An 18,539-nucleotide genomic window follows, 5' to 3' on the forward strand; every position below is an offset into this window, starting at 1 on the left:
TACCTCACACTATCAGACCAGCTGACATAACAGAAAAGGAAAATGATGAATGTTGGAGGGGATGTAAATAAATCACAACATTAATAGGTAGGATTGTGAACTGATACAACCATTCTGGAGAGCAACTTGAACCATGCTCAAAGAGCATTAAAACTGTGCATATACTTTGGCTCAACAATATCACTACTCGACCTGTATCACAAAGAGATTAAAGACAGGAAAAAAAGGGCCTACATGTACAAAAATGTTTATGGCAGCTCTTTTTGTGGTGGCAAAGTCCAAGAAACTGAAAGGATGTCCTTCAATTGGAGAATGGCTGAAGAAGTTGTGGTATATGATTGTAATGTAATACTATTTTGCCATAAGAAATGAACAACAGGATATTCACAGAAAGAAACTGGAAAGATTTATATGAAGTGATGCAAAGTGAAGTGAGTAGAACCAAGAGACTACTGTACACAGTAATAGCAATAATATACAATAACCAACTATGAGTAATTTCATATTATCAGAAATGCAAGGATCTAAGACAATTCCATCATGATGGATTCATGATGAAAAAAAGCTGTCCATCAGCTTAGATAGAACTAATGGAATATTAATGCAAATAAGCATACCATTCTTTATTTCCTTCATGAATTTTTCTCTAATAAAAGTGACATATGTCTTCTTTCATGACATGATGAATATGGAAAATATTACCCGATGTTTCTGGAAGGGAGGGAGAGAACATGGATCACAAAATGCCAATAAGTGATTATTAAAATTGTATCTACATGGAATCTGGAAAAAAAACAATTAATTAAAAAAAAACAAAAAGTCAAATATGATTGAGGCAATTGAACAAGAAAGATAGATGACATACATAAAGATATAAGTTCAGACATAGGATCATAGATTTAAAAAATGGAAACTGTGAATTTTAGATTTTCTCCACCCTAATTAGTCTATATATTTCCCGTCACTTCCTTTCTCTGGTCACTCTCATGGAGTCATTTGTCTCTTTCAGTGTTGGGAGCTTGTGGCGGCATCCTTAGCATGCTTGGTGAGTGGTTTAGGCTGATTCCTTTTTTCCTTTACTTCCTAAAACACTATCCTCCTAGGAGGCCCCTCATCTTGGAGGAGGCCTCATGACTGGAAGCCAAGCTAGATTGAGAAGGCCCCTTAGCCTAGGCCTCTGAACTCCTATCTGGCTTGCCAGAGCAGTTCAAATTCCTTTTCTCTCTCTCTTCTTAATTTCCTCCCTCTATTGTAATTAAACTACCATAGAAATTCCAAACTGACTTGAGTATTTTATTGGGATTGACTTAATCCCTGGTGGCCACTAGTATAGTATTTTCAGTCAATAACCCCTAACTTTACCCCTTACAAAAGGAACTTTAAGATTGTCAAAACTGACTTCATGAATTCTGCAGACTTTACAAAGTTTACACAAAATTTACATTTTACAGAAGAAAATGAGACTCAGGGAATTTAAATAACTTATTTAGAGTCAGACAGCTAGGATTCATTTAGATATAATTTATGTAGACATAAACACATATATGGTTTTGGATCTTGAGGTATCTAGATAAGTGCTGGGCCTAAAGTCAGGAGTATCTGAGTTCAAATCCAGTTTCAAACATTTCCTAGCTGTGTGACTCTGGGCAAATCACTTATCCTCTGCTTGCCTTAATCCACTGGAGAAAGAAATGGCAAATCATTCCATTATCTTTGCCAAGAAAACCCTGTGGACAGTATGGGCATGCTTATGGTCAACATGGTCATGACAAGTAAGACATGACTGAATGACTAAACAACATCCACAAGTGGATGTTGAGACTATATTCAGAGGAACCAAAAAAATCTGATTTTTAATATAATCATCTCTTAATTAACCAAATTACTAGGGGCAAAGTGACACTGATATTGTAACATGTTATAGTGAACTATGGGGAATATTTTTATGGCCTGGAGAGATAAAAGATTAATCTTCCCAATTATTATTTTTCTTATGCTAGTTGATAACCACAGTTATTGGGAAGTCATTTTGAAGAGCTGCCATATGCCTTGTGCTGTTTCTTTCTGGGGGGCAGTTCCAATTTCTATTCATGTATTGAGCCACATGGTGGCAGCTCCATGGCTTGATCCTTTCATTTTCTGTTGAAATTCAATAGGAATGTGCAAGTTCACTTAAAATAAGCACAAAGTACCAACTGGCCCCTAAAAATGTGACAAAAGGCTAAGGAGGAGGGGCAGAGGGTGTTTAAAAAATAGGTTCTAAAGAAAATTGCCCTCACTAATTTCTCTTGAAATGGGACCAAACTCTGAGCTGTAATTTTAAGCTGAAATACAGCATTTTGTTTGCACCCAGTCAACAAATTTATCACAAAATTGTATAACTATGGTTACTAAAGCTCTTGATGCAAAAGTGGCCTGATTTCAGCAATACAATGACAACAGTGGTAAACACTGTGTATGTGTGTGATTCAGAATCCCCCTTTGTAATCATCATTAACTAAAGCATTAATGTGTTTAATATGTGTCCTGTGGAGTCTAATGTAATGTACAATGCTAATACAAAGATTAGAGCCATTTAAGGATTGCAGGTTGCATGTGATGAGACACAAAAGACTTAGTATTAATGAGAAGCAGCAGATACTTGGGCGGCATATTGGGAAGGAATCGCTTAATTCATCCCCAGAATCTTACTTCTCTAGATCTAGTCATCCTCTATGAATATAACCTTTGAGTTTCCCCCAAGGGAGAAGGGGGCACTCAGGTTTAAGGGGCAGGATTTAGAAGCTTATTTTTGTCTTTGGTAAAACTTTAAAAAATGAATGTTTGCTCTACATGATATTCAAAGGCAGCCAATTGCTTCTAAAGGTTAATAGAAAATGTCTGTAGTGGCTCCCACTGAGTTAAAAAAGAATGATTCTGATTACATAAAATATATGAAGAGAAACTACAGGAGGACTATAATGGAAACAAATTTCAAGCTTTTCGTTTGTGCAAAGTGCTTGAGTAGGTAACAACTAAGTCACCAATAATTGTGTGTAGTCTTTTTGTCAATAGATGAAGTAAGATTTTATATGGGAGGTGTACTGGATGACTCAAGGTCCATTCTAGTTCCTAATTTTATTATAGTGAGTGCACAGGATACAAAGACTATTCTTATCATTAAGAATACTTATTATAAATTTAAAAATGCAATACTGTTTAGAGCACAAATTAGTTATGTTTCACTTCTTTGATAAATCTGTAACCTATCGCACCAATGTGACACCTTGTTCCACTGTCACAAATCCCAGATTATCAATAGGAAAAGGAAGGAAATTAGCATTTATTAGGCATTGCCTATGTGCTGGGCACTCTGCTAAACAGTATAAATGTATTATTTCCTTTGATCCTCATATAAACCCTAGGAGGGAGATGTTGTTACTATCATCCCCATTTTATAGTTGAGGAAACTGAGGCAAATAGAGGCTAAATAATTTGCCCACAATAACATGGCTATTAAGTATCTGAGGCCAGATTTTTAAGAATGACTCCAGATCCTTCACTTTATCCACTGGGCAACTGAGTTGTCTCAGTCAGCCCTTTCTAAATGATAAGCCACTTTTTTCCATGTCCTCTCAAAAATTCTCTACAAGGGGTCTACTCAGCTTTCTGGTAGTCTTCCTCTAGTCTTCTGGACATCAACATAGAAACCAATGGAACATGTAAGCTATCAATTAATTATGTCTCAGTCTTGCTACATGATTAGTCCACCTTCTTTTCCAGTCATGCATCTCTCTAATAACATCTTTTATAATGCTTCTAATATATAATTATTTACTTATATGACATCCTGAAGCCTGCTCATATGAATATATTCATAAAGTCCTTTGAAGAGCCCACAATTCTAATTCTCTGGAGATTGTAATTTGTTTATAACTCACAACCAGACAGTGTCACTAGAGTAACATTGTTATTAAAAAGATAAACCTTTACTTTGAAGGAAAAGCTTGGAGGCAAAAAAAGTACTGTATAGTTTCCTAAAGGCAATGTAGCCTACTCTTCTATTCAGTTCTAAGCCTATTTATTTCCTTCCACAGGTTCTTTCTAGGACAAATGTATAAAGGAATTGGCTCTATGGGCTATTCATCTAACTTTATAATATAGTCTAGATCATAAAAATTCTTTACTTGGTTTTTTCCACTTTGTGAAGTTACTGTTATTTTAAATGAAGTCAAGAAGTATTTATTGAGCACTTCTATTAAGAATATGCTATATGCACTATTCACATCCAGAGAAAGAACTGTGGGAGCAGAAACACAGAAGAAAAACAACTGCCTGATCACATGGGTCGATGGGAATATGATTGGGGATGTAGACTCTAAGCGATCACCCTAATGTAAATATTAATAATATGGAAAAGATCTTGATCATGTAAAACCCAGTGGAATTGCTCATTGGCTATGGGAGGGGGTGGGAGGAGGAGAGGGAAAGAACATGAATCATGTGACCATGGAAAAAATTCTGCTATATGATAGTGTACTAATTACTAGAAATACAAAGAAAGGCAAAAATAGTCCCTGCTATCCTGGAGCTCATAGTGTAATGAGGAGACAATATGTAAACAACTATGTACAAACAAGGTATATTGTATATGATAAATTGAAAATAATTGATCCCAGAGGAAGGCATTAACATCAAGGAAGATAAAAAAAAGGATTCTCCTGGAATGTGGAATTTTATCTTAAATTTTAAGGAAACCAAGGAAAACCAGGAGGCAAAGATGATGAGAGTCATAACTCTGAACTTTAGAGATAACTATTGAAAATGCAAGGAGGAACTAAAAAGTTTCTGTACAAACAAAACCAATGCAATCAAGATTAGAAGGGAAACAACAAAATATGGGAGAGGGGAGTGATTTATAACAAGTATCTCTGACAAAGGTCTAATCTTGCAAATATATAGAGAACTGACTCAAATATTTATGAATATAAGGCATTCCCCAATTGATAAATATTCAAAGGATATGAACAGGCAGTTGTCAGTGGAAAAATTAAAACTATCTATGGTCATATGAAAAAATGTCCAAATCCCTATTGATTAGAGAAATGTAAATTAAAACAACTCTGAGATACCAGTTCACAATTATAAGATTGGCCAATATAACCAAAAAGGAAAATAATAAATGTTTGTAGGGATATGGGAAAATTGGGACACTAATAAATTGTTGATGGAACTATGATCTGATACAACCATTCTGGAGAGCTATTTGGAACTATGTCCAAAGGACCACAAAACTCTGCATACCCTCTGACTCAGCAATGCCACCACTAGGTCTGTATCCCAAAGAGATCAGAGATAAGAGAAAAGAACCTACCTGTACAAAAATATTTTAAGCACCTCCTTTTGAAATGGCAAAGAATTGGAAGCTGAGGGATGCCCATCAATTTGGGAATAGCTGAACAAATTAGGGGACATGGACTACTATTGTGCTTTAAGAAATGATAAGGTGAGTTTAGAAAAACCTGGAAAGACTTATATGAACTGATAAAAAATGAAGAACACAGAACCAGGAGAAAACTATAACAGCATGAGTGTACAATGATCAACTCTGAAGGACAAAACTATTATCAGCAAAGCAAGTTTCTAAGATATTTCACAAGGGATTCATGATGGAAAATGCTATCTACAGGTAAAGAAGGAACTGTTGGAGTCTTATTTAAGATCAAAGCATGTCACCTTATACTTTATTTCCTTAATGAGTTTTTTATTGTATATGTGATATGTGTTTTTTTTTGTAACAGCACAAGCAATATGTAAATGTGTATTGCATGAAAGCACTGGTATAATTCATATCAGACTATTTAATAGAGTATTATATTAACTTGGGGGTTAGAAGGGGGAAGGGGGAGAGAAAATCTTAATAGTAAAATATCAGAAAACAATTGTCAATAAGTGTTTCTATATGTTATGGGGGGGGGAAGAAAAGGAAAAGAAAAAAGAAAATTCATGGAGGCAGGGGCAGCTAATTAGTACAATGGTTAGAGCATATGGCCTGGAGTCAAGAGGACTTAGGTTCAAAGCTGGCCTCTGACACATCCTAGTTGTGTGACCCTGGATAAGTCACTTAATCCCATTTGCCTAGCCCTTGTCCTTCTGTCTTAAGAGTTGTTTCTAGGAAAGTAAAGGTTTAAAAAGAAAAGAAAACACATGGAGTTAAAAGATAGAAAGGGTTATGTAAAGAACAGCAGGGAAGCCAATGTCACTGGATTGTAGAGAACACTAAGGGGAGGGAATAAGGTGTTATACAATTGGAAAGGTAGAAAGGAGCAAGTTTATGAAGTAGTTTAAAAGCCAAACAAATTGCATATGGAGGGTGGAATTAGAGAGAATGAGGATTTATAGGTAAGTGGAAGGATGCTGGTACTCTCAACCAACAGCAATAGGGAAATTCAGAAGAAAAGTTTTAGAGGGGAAGATAAAGAATTCCATACTAGACAAATGGAGTTTAACATACCTATAGGATATCCAGATCAAGATATCTAGTCAGCAGTTAGAGATATGAGGCAGGAAGTCAGAAGAGAGTTTAGGACTGAACAAATAGATCTAAGAATCTTCTGCATAGAGATGATAATTGAATCCATGGCAACTGATGAGATTACCAAGCAAAATATTCTATGCAGAAAAGAGAAGAAAGCTTAAACCAGAGCCTTGGGGGACATCCATGATTGGTAAGTATGACCAAGATAAAGATCCAGCAAAGGAGTCTAAGGCAGGGCAAACATGTAGAAGGCAAATCAAGAAAGCAGTGTCACAAAACTCTAGAGAGAGATTTTGGAGTGATTAGTAACTGGAGTAACTGGAGTATCAGGAAACTATGAAATGTTACAGAGCTTGATGAAATCAGGAGTCTCTAGAGGACTTTACTATTATTACAAATGTCTTCCCTAAAGGCACTGAGCTAAACTTTGATGTCAATGACAAACACTTTTAATAAGCATATGTTTCAAAGTTTTATGCCTTGCTTGATTAATCAGAGAATTATAAAATAGGGTTTTTTTTATTGATATGCTTTTCAAGGAATCTTATGTGGTTTTATATGGAACATTTCTAAATTGATATTTTATACTACCAAATCAAATACTTTGTTATAATCAACAAACAATAAGTATAAAATAGTTTTTTCTATTCTTTGCAACTTTGAGTCAATTGTATGATGGTAAAGGTATACTCTATTGTAAAATCATTTGCAAAACCTTGCTATTTCCTTTTCATATCTTCATCAACAGCTCAGAATTTTGAGTCAAAAGTTATTGATTCTGCATTTAGCAGAATTACAGGTTGGTAGCTATCTATATTTTCTTGACCATAGAAAGATTGGAATAGTAAAGTTCACAATTTTTCCAAATGTTTTGTATTCTTCCCTCTTTTATATATCTTAAGAGTCAATCTCTTGGTGCCTAAGAAATATTGTCATTTTCCACTCTTCATTTAATCCAACTGCTCTTCTATCATTGCTATTTTGTTTTAAGTGACATCCCTTACAAAAACCTTTGACAAAGGTCTAATTACTCAAATTTATAAAGAGCTAAACCAATTTATGAAAAATCAAGCCATTCTCCAATTGAAAAATGGGCAAGGGACATGAATAGGCAATTTTCAGTTAAAGAAATCAAAACTATTAATCAGCACATGAAAAAGTGTTCTAAATCTCTCATAGTTAGAGAAATGCAAATCAAAACAACTTTGAGATATCACCTTACACCTAGCAGATTGGCTAAAATGACCGCAAAGGAAAGTAATGAATGCTGGAGGGGATGTGGCAAAGTGGGGACATTAATGCATTGCTGGTGGAGTTGTGAATTGATCCAACCAGGGCAATTTGGAACTATGCCCAGGGAAATATGGAACTATACCCAAAGGGCAATAAAAAACTGTCTGCCCTTTGATCCAGCCATAGCACTGCTGGGTTTGTACCCCAAAGAGATAATAAGGAAAGAGACTTGTACAAAAATATTCATAGCTGCTCTCTTTGTGGTGGCAAAAAAAAATTGGAAAATGAGGAGATGCCCTTAAATTGGGGAATGGCTGAACAAATTGTGGTATATGTTGGTGATGGAGTACTATTGTGCTAAAAGGGATAATAGAATGGAGGAATTCCATGGGAACTGGAACAACCTCGAGGAACTGATGCAATGTGAGAGGAGCAGAACCAGGAGAACATTGTACACAGAGACTGATACACTGTGGTACAATCGAATGTAATGGACTTCTCCATTAGTGGCAATGCAGTGATCCTGAACAACTAGGAGGAATCTGTGAGAAAAACCACTATCCACATTCAGAGGAAACACTGTGGCAGTAAAAACACTGATGGAAAACAATTGCTTGAATACATGGATTGAAGGGATAGGGTTGGGGATGTAGACTAAATGAACATCCTAGTGCAAACATCAACAACATGGAAATAGGTTCTGATCAAGGACACAAGTAATACCCAATGAAATTGCCTGTTGGCTGCAGGAAGGGTGGGTGGAGGCGAGGGAGGGAAATAAAGTGAGTATTGTAACCAAAATAAATAAACAAACAAATAAGTAAATGGAAATGAAATAAATAAATAAAAATAAATGCTTCTTAGGAAGTTCCATCTTCCCTGGGACTTTCACCAAGTTTTCTGTAATGTTTTTACCTCTAATGAGTTTCACTGTCCATTTTTTTTTGAAGTAATACTTCTCATAATATTCCATAAAGTTTTACAGATTAGTTTATTATCTTTATTGATATTACTCTTGACAATGATATCTCACCCTCATGGATATCAATTATTTTCTGGGTAAGGTAATTTCTAGGCTTTCTTGTTTCTGTGATTGATTTACATTGATTAAATTTCATTAATAAATGGTTATAGTCTATGTCAATATCTGATCATTTATGCATTACTCATGACTCAATTAAAAGCAATGTCTCCAAATTTACCAATAATCTCTCAATTGCCAAATCTAATGTTTGGTTTTTTCCTCAGTATCCATCCTTCTTGATGTCTCTGCAGCATTTGGCACCATCAACTACTTTCCTGGATATGCCTTTGCTAGCTCATCATGATATCACACTCCTTGCCTGTGAGTGGATGCCAACATTCTGATCTGGATCTTCTTTTCCTTCTACATTCTGTGATTTGATACATTTATCCTCTTTTGTGGGTTTAATTATTATCTCTATGCAGATGACTCAAAAATGTGTGTATATGAGTAAGTATCTCGAGCCCTATATTTTCCCCAAATCTCTATCATGATCTGCCTATTAGATATCTTGAACTGAATTTCCTATAGGTATCTCAAACTCAATGTATCCAAAACAACTTATTACTTTATCTCTTCCCCTCCACCCTTCTTCTGAATTTCTCTATTTATAGAACACCATGATCACTCTAGTTTAGATTCACAAATTTGGCATCATTTTAACTCCTCATTCCCAATAATTCTAATCAATTGTCAGATATTATTGTTTCTACCTCTAGAACTCTTGCAAACATCCTTTTTTTACAGATCAAGAGAAGAAATTCTTTGAAGTACTAGATAAAACTCCCCAAAATAAATCACCTCAAATTTTAATGTTTAGTGATTCAAATGCAAACATGAGCATAGGCAAAGACAACAGGAAATATAGTTTCTATGGCTTAAATATGGTTTTCATGGCTTAAATGCAATTAATATGAGAGGTCAAAAATCTATATATTATAAAGAAGTCAGCTCCCCAATATGTCTACAGTAGTTATATTTTTAATGTAATATAGTTAACATTTCCCTCACTGTTTTAAATAAAATTATAGTTAGAAAATAATGAAAGCCTTTAATAGCCTATTCATTAAACATTTATTCAATTCCACCTCCAAACCTAGGTAACCTAGGTTGGAATAGGGAGGGAGGGAGAGAGAGAGAGAGAGAGAGAGAGAGAGAGAGAGAGAGAGAGAGATTATTTTTTGGCTCACAAGCTGAGTAGCAGCTGGCTTTGGGAATCAGATTTCAATTTTTGGCAATATTGCCAAAGTCTCTACCTATGGTAATCAGTAGTAGTATGTGAGACAGATGAGACCCCTATCAGGCACTGAGATAGAAGCTGCCAAATTGAGACTGCAAGGATCATGGCTGCTAAAGAGAATATGAGCATCCCACCAAAGTGGAAAGCAGAGGAATTAGTGAGTAAGGCACTGGAAGAAAGATCTTTCATTCTAAGTTTCTCTAGGTCCATCTGGGATTAGGGTAGATATGTTTTTATACTATTAAATTACTAATGGTCTTTCATTATCCATTTTGTTCCTTGACAGAAGGTAAAGTCCTTGAGAGCAAAAGCTATTTCACTTTGGCCTTTACATCACCAGTGCTCAATCAGTGGTCAGTCAACAAGCATAGAAACGATCAATGAAGGCATTGCCCAACACCAGGCACTGTGCTCAACCCTAGGGAATATAAAGGCAAAAACATAAAATAGCCCCTGTCCTCATGGAACTTAAATATTTATAGGAGGAAATTGAGAGTAAGTGCTAGATAGATGGCTTATTTGGAAGATAAAACTCCAGGTCAAGAAACTTTTTACTTAGGCAAATTTATATCTTCTCTTCAATGTAGTCTTAACTGAGTCTTAGAGAGTTACCTAGGGCAGAGATGTCAAACATGCTGCTGATATGCAATGAGACTGCAACCTTCCCTGATCCAGATAAAAATGCAATTGGAAAATATTTAACAAAATCAACAAAAATATAATAAAATATGGATAATGCTAACATGTTGTCTTCTAACTCTAGGGGTTAGCTAGGTGGTTCAATGGATAGAGCACTAGACCTACAGGATCTCAGTTCAAATCTGGTCTCAGACATATACTATCTGTATGACCCTGGGCAAATCATTTAACCCATAGTCTCTCGGTAACCAAGGTAACCAAGGATGATGATTGTCTTTGTGCACTTTCATCTGTGATGTAGATGAGTGTGCACAAAAACACTTGTGCGTGAAGGAGATTTAAGTGGAAAAGTCGATGCACAGAGACAGTCCCACTAGGACAACAAAAATAACTGCTAAATTGTTGAACTGAGATCTTCTGTAACTATAATGAAAATTGTTAATTGTTCCGATTTGGAAAGTTGATGGTAATAATTTCTGTTTAAGGGTTTTTAGATATAAATCACAGTAGTTATTTAAATGCCCATTGATCTGGACATAGTTAAACAAACGGTGATTCAGGAGTGTAATAGAACGTTAATGTTTTCTAAAATATAATGAATATGACAAATATAAAGAAGTATTAAAAAGAATTATATGAACTGATAATACAGAGTGAAATAGAATCAAGAAAATAATATGCACAATGCCTACAATAAGATAAATAGAAATAACTACCACAAAAACAATCAAAAACTAATGTTGCAAAATTACAAAGAACAAGAATGACCCCAAAGAAGAAAAATGAGAGGATACCTCCCCTAACTTCTTTGCAGAGGTAGGAAGACCAGGGTTGTGAAACCTTATGTATATTTTCAGACATTTTTCAATGTGTTGATCAGATTTGCTGATTGTTTTTTTCTTTTCTTTTTTTTCTTTTCTTCTTTCAAGAAGTATTCTTGGTGGGGGGCAGCTGGGTAGCTCAGTGGATTGAGAGCCAGGCCTAGAGATGGGAGGTCCTAGGTTCAAATTCGGCCTCAGACACTTCCCAGCTGTGGGACCCTGGGCAAGTCACTTGACCCCCATTGCCTAGCCCTTACCACTCTTCTGTCTTGGAGCCAATACACAGTATTGACTCCAAGACGGAAGGTAAAGGTTTAAAAAAAAAAAAGTATTCTTGGTTACATGGGAGCACTCTGTGGAAGGGAGGAGACAAGAGGGATCCAAGGGAATATTTAGATGATGGAAAAACAAAAAAAATTAATAGATATCTAAATTAGTATTGAACTATTTGCTTTTCATTAGCATTCTGTGTCATAAACCAAAAAAAAAAGACTATAGCATTCTGAGAGGATTTTGTTTTTTGATCTATGATTTCATCCTTTTAGGCCATTTCTTAATGTGAAAATTCCCTCCAATGATGCAAATAATGAACTGGTCAATAAGTATGACCTTATAAGATTGAAGAGGAAACTGAAAAGGTAAGGTATTGATCAACTTTGGAATCATATGGAAAATATATGCCTGATGTAAGCAGATCTGGGAAGATGCTCAGATAGGCTCTCTTTTCCTAGTGAAGGGCTGGATGAGATGTGAAGCATGTTCTTGGGACTAGGAGAGAGGGTGAGGTAGATGAATCTACAATTATTCACTTACCAATCACAGCAGTTCATCTCCCAGGAAGAGTGCCAAAGTTGAATCAATTTCCCCAAATCAACATAATCAACACAGTTACAAAAGGTGCTCATGGTCCTTCTGCACCATCATTTATATATCAATCAGGACTCAGCAGGGCATTTGTCACAGACTAAGCATCTAACTAAATAGTTATTACTTGAATAATAATAGTTCCAAGTATTAATATGAATCAATCCCTAGGAAGCATTTATTAAGCCTGGAATAGTGCGAAGGCTTGAGGATAAAAAGGCAAATGTCAAACCACATCTTTCGGTCAAGGAGCTTAAATTTCAAATAGGAGAGTTAACATCTAAATAAGTATATACAGAATATATACAAGGTGAATACAAGTAGTTTCAAGAAAGACTTCGTGCAGAATATGGCATGTAAGCCATGTCTTAAAAGGAAAGTCTAAAGGAAAGCAAGTACTCTAAAAAGCAGAACTGAGATGGAAGTACATTGCAAGAATGGGACACAGCCTGTGGGAAGGCATAAAGATGGAAAATGGAGCATTGTGAATGTGTAGCAGAAGGCTGGACTGTCGAGTATGTGGTCAGGATGAGTATATTAGAAGATTGAAAGAACAACGAGATGTCAAGTTATGAAGATATTTATATGCAATATGGAGGAGTTTATATTTGATCCTAGAAGTAATATGTATCCACTGGAATTGACTGAGTCCCTACAGTGACATGGTCAAATTTGTGCTTTAGGAAAAATCTCTCTAGCAGCTGTGTGAAGGATTGGAGTGGGGATAGACTTGAAGCAAGGAAACCAATCAGCAGCCCATTGCAATAATTCAGGGAGGAGGTGATGAAGACCTAAACTAGGGAATTGAATAGAAACTGGGAAGAGAGGACCTGAGATAGCCTGGCAAAATCTGGACAGGTAGAGAGACTGGTGGTTGAATTGAGATCAAATTGAGGAAGAGTAGAATATGGGAAGAGATAAAATGATAGGAGATTGTGATCAGATGCAACAATTTCAGAGTTCTTGTTCATGGAAGCAGAACACTTGTGGGCAAGGGTTTTGTACGGGTTTTCATAGTTAAAAGATTTTCCCTCCATTACAACATTTCAAGTTCAAAAGTAGGGTGCTGTTTAAGAAACAGTTAAAAAGGGTTTTTGATTTAACCTAGACTGCAAATCTAAGGCTGTCTCTATTTCTAGCAATGTTGCCATGGGCAAGTCACTTCATCTATATGTGTCAGTTTTCTTATTTGTCAAATGAGAATAATAGTATTTGTCCAACATACTTTTCAAAGTTTAGGTGAGGAAGTAAACTTTCAAGGTTCATGTAAGGAAGCAAAGTACTATATAAATGTAAGATTTTGTTGTTACACCACATTACCTTTCAATTGAATTAAATTGAATTGAACTATTAAGGGTAACGAAATGTCCTTTTGAGTATTTCAGTGGTTACTTGGCCAGGAGAATTCATGTAAAGCCCTTTGTATTGTCAAGACTGTACATAGTGTTTAATTTGGTTTAGAAGAAGGGGGTGGAACCAAATTAAGTAATTTCTTTAGAAGAGTTTGATCTCTGATTTCTTAGAATTGTTTGGAAAACAATATAGTCTGTGACCCTGCCTGTACTAGTCTCAGATGCTGTATTACTACCTTTTCACTCCACCCCCAGTCTTCCCCTTCCATTATTGATAATGCTGAAGTTCATTCTAGATAATGATTAATCCCCTAAATTCTATTTCTGTGGTAGGTAAAGAAATTAAATGTGAATAAAACTTTGACAAATGTCCCAGGAAAATCAGTCAATTTTTTTCCTTAAGTTTCAGGATGTGATGAGTTCAGATTCTTCTCATTTAGTGATTAAGTATACTTCAGGATTCAGTAACTGATAACCACATCCTATATATCCAGATTTCATAATTTTCTTTCCTCCTAAATGCATTTTATTGGCGATATAATAGCTCCTTTAAAGAAGCAAAAAAGGATTAAATAAAAACTCTACTTGATTATAAATTCTTTAAATGTTAGTTTGTGTTGTTAGGTTGTGTGTAATTCTTTTTGATTTGATATACCATAGCTTTCCATGGTTTGCCATTTCTATGGATCCAGGGGGTCCTTATGTCAGGTAATTGTAAAGTAAGTGAGTTGCCCAAAGTCACAAAGCCAGGAAGGATATGAGGTTAGATTTGAACTCAAGTCTTCCTGACTTCAGGTCCTATTTTTTTTTTTTAATTTCAGCTCTTAACCACTGAGCCACAGTAAGGTTGGTACCACATTATATTTCTTTGATTCTCCCATAATACCTAGCACTATATATTTTATATAAAACATGCTTAATAAAGTCATGTTGGTCAACTTCACATCTCTGATAAACTTTTTTATAAGGAACAGATTTCAAATTATTAGGTTAAAATTAAAGTTTGGGACAAGCTTTTTAGGCATGTGGTATAAAGTATTGTAAGCACTGGACATAAGAAGCAGGAGAGCTAGAAAAACTGACTAAACCTGTCACAAGTAATTTAGTTTTTCTGAATCTGACACAATCATAGTTTCAGAGTTGGAAACTCCAAAGCACTTACTTTAATTTTTCTTTGAATAAGAATCTCTCCTGTACCATCCCAGTATGTGGTTGTCCAATTTTTGTTTGAAGACCTCTAGCAGACAAAGAGAATTCCCTACCTTATTAGGCAGAAATTTGGGACAAGCAGAATAAATATGTCCCTATAAGGTTAATTAATAATCAATCACTAATTATTTACTAAGTGCCTATTTGTGCCATATACTATTAGATGCTAGAAATATAAAGACAGAAGTGAAACATTTCCTGCCCTCAAGAAAATTACATTTTAATGAGAAGAGCTTGGGAATGTGTACTTGGGCTGGTTAGAGGAACTGTGTTCAAGTCTTGCCTCTGAATAATTTATTCCTTTCCCTGGCCTTAGTTTTTTTTTTTTTTGGTTTGTTTTTGTTTTAACCTAAGAGAGGGTTAGACTGGATGGTTTCTGAGGTTTCTTCCGATTCAAGCTCTGGGATCCCAAGTGCATAGTTATGTACATAAAAGATGCAATGTGATTTGGAAGGAGATAACAGAGGATCAGGAAAAGCCTCATGTAAAATATGGCATTTGGGCTGAATCTTAAAGGAGACTAAGGATTCTTTTTTTGTTTGTTTGTTTTTAGTTTTAAAACATTATTTTATTTGGTCATTTTCATACATTATTCATTAGAAACAGAGATCATTTTCTTTTCCTCCCCCCCACCTCCCACCACCCCTCCCCTAGCCGATGCAAGATTCCACTGGATATCACATGTGTCCTTGCTCCCAACCCATTGACTTGTTGTTGGTATTTGCATTAGAGTGTTCATTTAGAGTCTCTCCTCAGTCATATCCCCTCAACCCCTGTAGTCAAGCAGTTGCCTTTCCTAGGTGTTTTTACTCCCACAGTTTGTCCTCTGCTTAAGGATAGTGTTTTTTCTCATAGATCCCTGCAGATTGTTCAGGGTCATTACATTGCCATTAATGGAGAAGTCCATTATGTTCGATTGTACCACAGTGTCTCAGTCTCTGTGTACAATGTTCTCCTGGTTCTGCTCCTTTCACTCTGCATCACTTCCTGGAGGTTGTTCCAGTCTCCATGGAATTCCTCCACTTTATTATTCCTTTTAGCACAATAGTATTCCATCACCAACATATACCACAATTTGTTCAGCCATTCCCCAATTGAAGGGCAGCCCCTCATTTTCCAATTTTTTGCCACCACAAAGAGAGCAGCTATGAATATTCTTGTACAAGTCTTTTTCCTTATTATCTCTTTGGGGTACAAACCCAGCAGTGCTATGGCTGGATCAAAGGGCAGACAGTCTTTTATTGCCCTTTGGGTAGAGTTCCATATTTCCCTGGGCATAGTTCCAAATTGCCCTGGTTGGATCAATTCACAACTCCACCAGCAAAGCATTAATGTCCCCACTTTGCCACATCCCCTCCAGCATTCATTACTTTCCTTTGAGGTCATTTTAGCCAATCTGCTAAGTGTGAGGTGATATCTCAAAGTTGTTTTGATTTGCATTTCTCTGATTATGAGAGATTTAGAACACTTTTTCATGTGCTGATTAATAGTTTTGATTTCTTTAACTGAAAATTGCCTATTCATGTCCCTTGCCCATTTTTCAATTGGAGAATGGCTTGATTTTTCATAAATTGGTTTAGCTCTTTATAAATTTGAGTAATTAGACCTTTGTCAGAGGTTTTTGTTATGAAGATTGTTTCCCAATTTGTTGCTTCCCTTCTAATTTTAGTTACATTGGTTTTGTTTATACAAGAACTTTTTAATTTGATGTAGTCAAAATTATTTATTTTACATTTTGTGACTCTTTTTAAGTCTTGCTTGGTTTTAAAATTTTTCCCTTCCCAAAGGTCTGACATGTATACTATTCTGTGTTCACTTAATTTACTTATAGTTTCCTTCTTTATATTCAAGTCATTCATCCATTCTGAGTTTATCTTGGTGTAGGGTGTGAGGTGCTGATCCAAACCTAATCTCTCCCACACTGTCTTCCAATTTTCCCAGCAGTTTTTATCAAATAGTAGATTTTTGTCCCAAAAGCTGGTGTCTGAGACTAAGGATTCTAAATGGAGAAGTGAGACAGGGAAATAGGGAGTGCATAATCCATCAATAAGTATTTATTAATGTACCAGGAACTGCCATAGGTTTTGGACATATAAGAAAATAGCATGAAACCATCCCTCCATAATGAATTTACACTTTAAAAAACTACACATATAAAGAGTAAACATTTCAATTCCTTTCTGGAGAGTCTTAATTTAGCCCAAGGTTACATTAACTTTTGGGAGTTTACCACAAATTTGTGTTATATTACCTCAACTGGGCCCCCACTGCAGCAAGGCAATCATTTTACATCTCTCTCATTGACTCACACTATTCTACCCATTACAAACTTTTTCACCCCTCCCCAAAACTCTCATAGCTCTACTTCTATCCTATCCTCTCAGCTAAGAAGCTTGCTTTATATTTTACTAAAATTATAAAGGTTTTTTGCTGAGAGCCTCTTCTCCCCACTTTATCTCATATCATGATTCTTTCTGCCAATACATCCTCCTTCACCACTGTCTCTTAATTGGACCTCTCTACTTGTCAAGACTAACCTTTCTACATACACAAATGATTCATTCCATTCTGGGTTCTGCAGATTAACCTCTTCAATTTCCACACTTTCTCACTAATCTTCAATCTCTAAACCTTCTCTTGATCTCCCCACCCCACCCTTTATTTCTTCTACTTTTTTGACCATCTAAAAAGGTGCCTCTACTTCCCTTCCTCTCACTCTCTTCCCAATCTTTCAAACGAAACTTTTCAAACCTGACTTCTAATTTCATTGTTCAACTAAAATGAGTATCTCCCATGTTTTCAGAGATCTCTTAGTTGCCAAATCTAATAGCCTTTTCTTCATCCTTATCCTTTTTGACCTCTTTGTAGCCTTTAACACTGTTGGCAACCCTCATCTTTTACTTGTAAAATTACTCCTCATTCTCCTTTGCTGGATCTTCATGAGGATCACACCACTAATCATCTGTCAGTTGATAAACATTTATTAAGTACCTACTATGTTCCAGGCACTGTGCTAGAATAGGCTCTGGGAATAAAAAAAGGAGCAAAAATCAGTTCCTGACCTAAAAGAGCTAATGGGAGGAGGGCTGAATAATAAGCAAACAAATATGTACAAACAATCTATATACACTACAAAAAAATTACAAGAGGGAAGATGCTAAAATTAAGAGCAAATAAATTGGGAAAAACTTCTTGTCCTTCAAGGTTCTATCCTGGGTCCTCTTCTCTTCTCCCCCTATACTATTTTTCATATTGAGCTCATCAGCTCCCAAAATCAATTATCATTTCTATGCAGTTGGTTTTCATATTTATTTGTTCAGTCCTAACCTCCATCCTATCCTCTAATCTGTCTCCACCTGCCCATGATGTCTTAATCTGCATGGCTCATGGACATCTTAAATGCAGCATGACCAAAACTGAATTTATTTTCTTTCTCCCTAATCCCTTCCTTCTTTTCAGACTCTCAATCTGTCCTCCTTGAATACTCAACATTAACCACTTCCTCCCATTCCCCACAACTCTCCCCACCTTATCTAGTTTTTTGACAAATCATGTCAATTCTACTAAATGTGTATGTGTGCACCTTCTTTTCTCTTCTGATACTGTGTAAAAATAAAAATGATAATGGTGAGCTACATAA

At 35.8% G+C, this 18,539-nt stretch overlaps 1 protein-coding gene and 1 long non-coding RNA gene across 3 annotated transcripts in view; one reads left to right on the top strand and one right to left on the bottom strand.

The window, feature by feature from the left end:
* LOC130457452 (uncharacterized) overlaps positions 1-6,589 on the bottom strand; it is a 102,569-nt gene extending 95,980 nt beyond the window's left edge. For both annotated transcript variants that reach the window (XR_008916676.1, XR_008916674.1), the window contains exon 1: positions 6,494-6,589. This is a non-coding gene — a long non-coding RNA (uncharacterized LOC130457452). The remainder of the gene's footprint in view (positions 1-6,493) is intronic.
* Positions 6,590-12,037: 5,448 nt separating this feature from the next.
* Positions 12,038-18,539, top strand: part of TBPL1 (TATA-box binding protein like 1) — a 54,213-nt gene continuing 47,711 nt past the window's right edge. Inside the window, exon 1 of the mRNA XM_056818828.1 lies at positions 12,038-12,112. The gene's annotated coding sequence lies outside the window, so the exon portion shown is untranslated. The remainder of the gene's footprint in view (positions 12,113-18,539) is intronic.

The sequence above is a fragment of the Monodelphis domestica genome, chromosome 2, assembly GCF_027887165.1.
Source record: "Monodelphis domestica isolate mMonDom1 chromosome 2, mMonDom1.pri, whole genome shotgun sequence".
NCBI lineage: Eukaryota > Metazoa > Chordata > Mammalia > Didelphimorphia > Didelphidae > Monodelphis > Monodelphis domestica.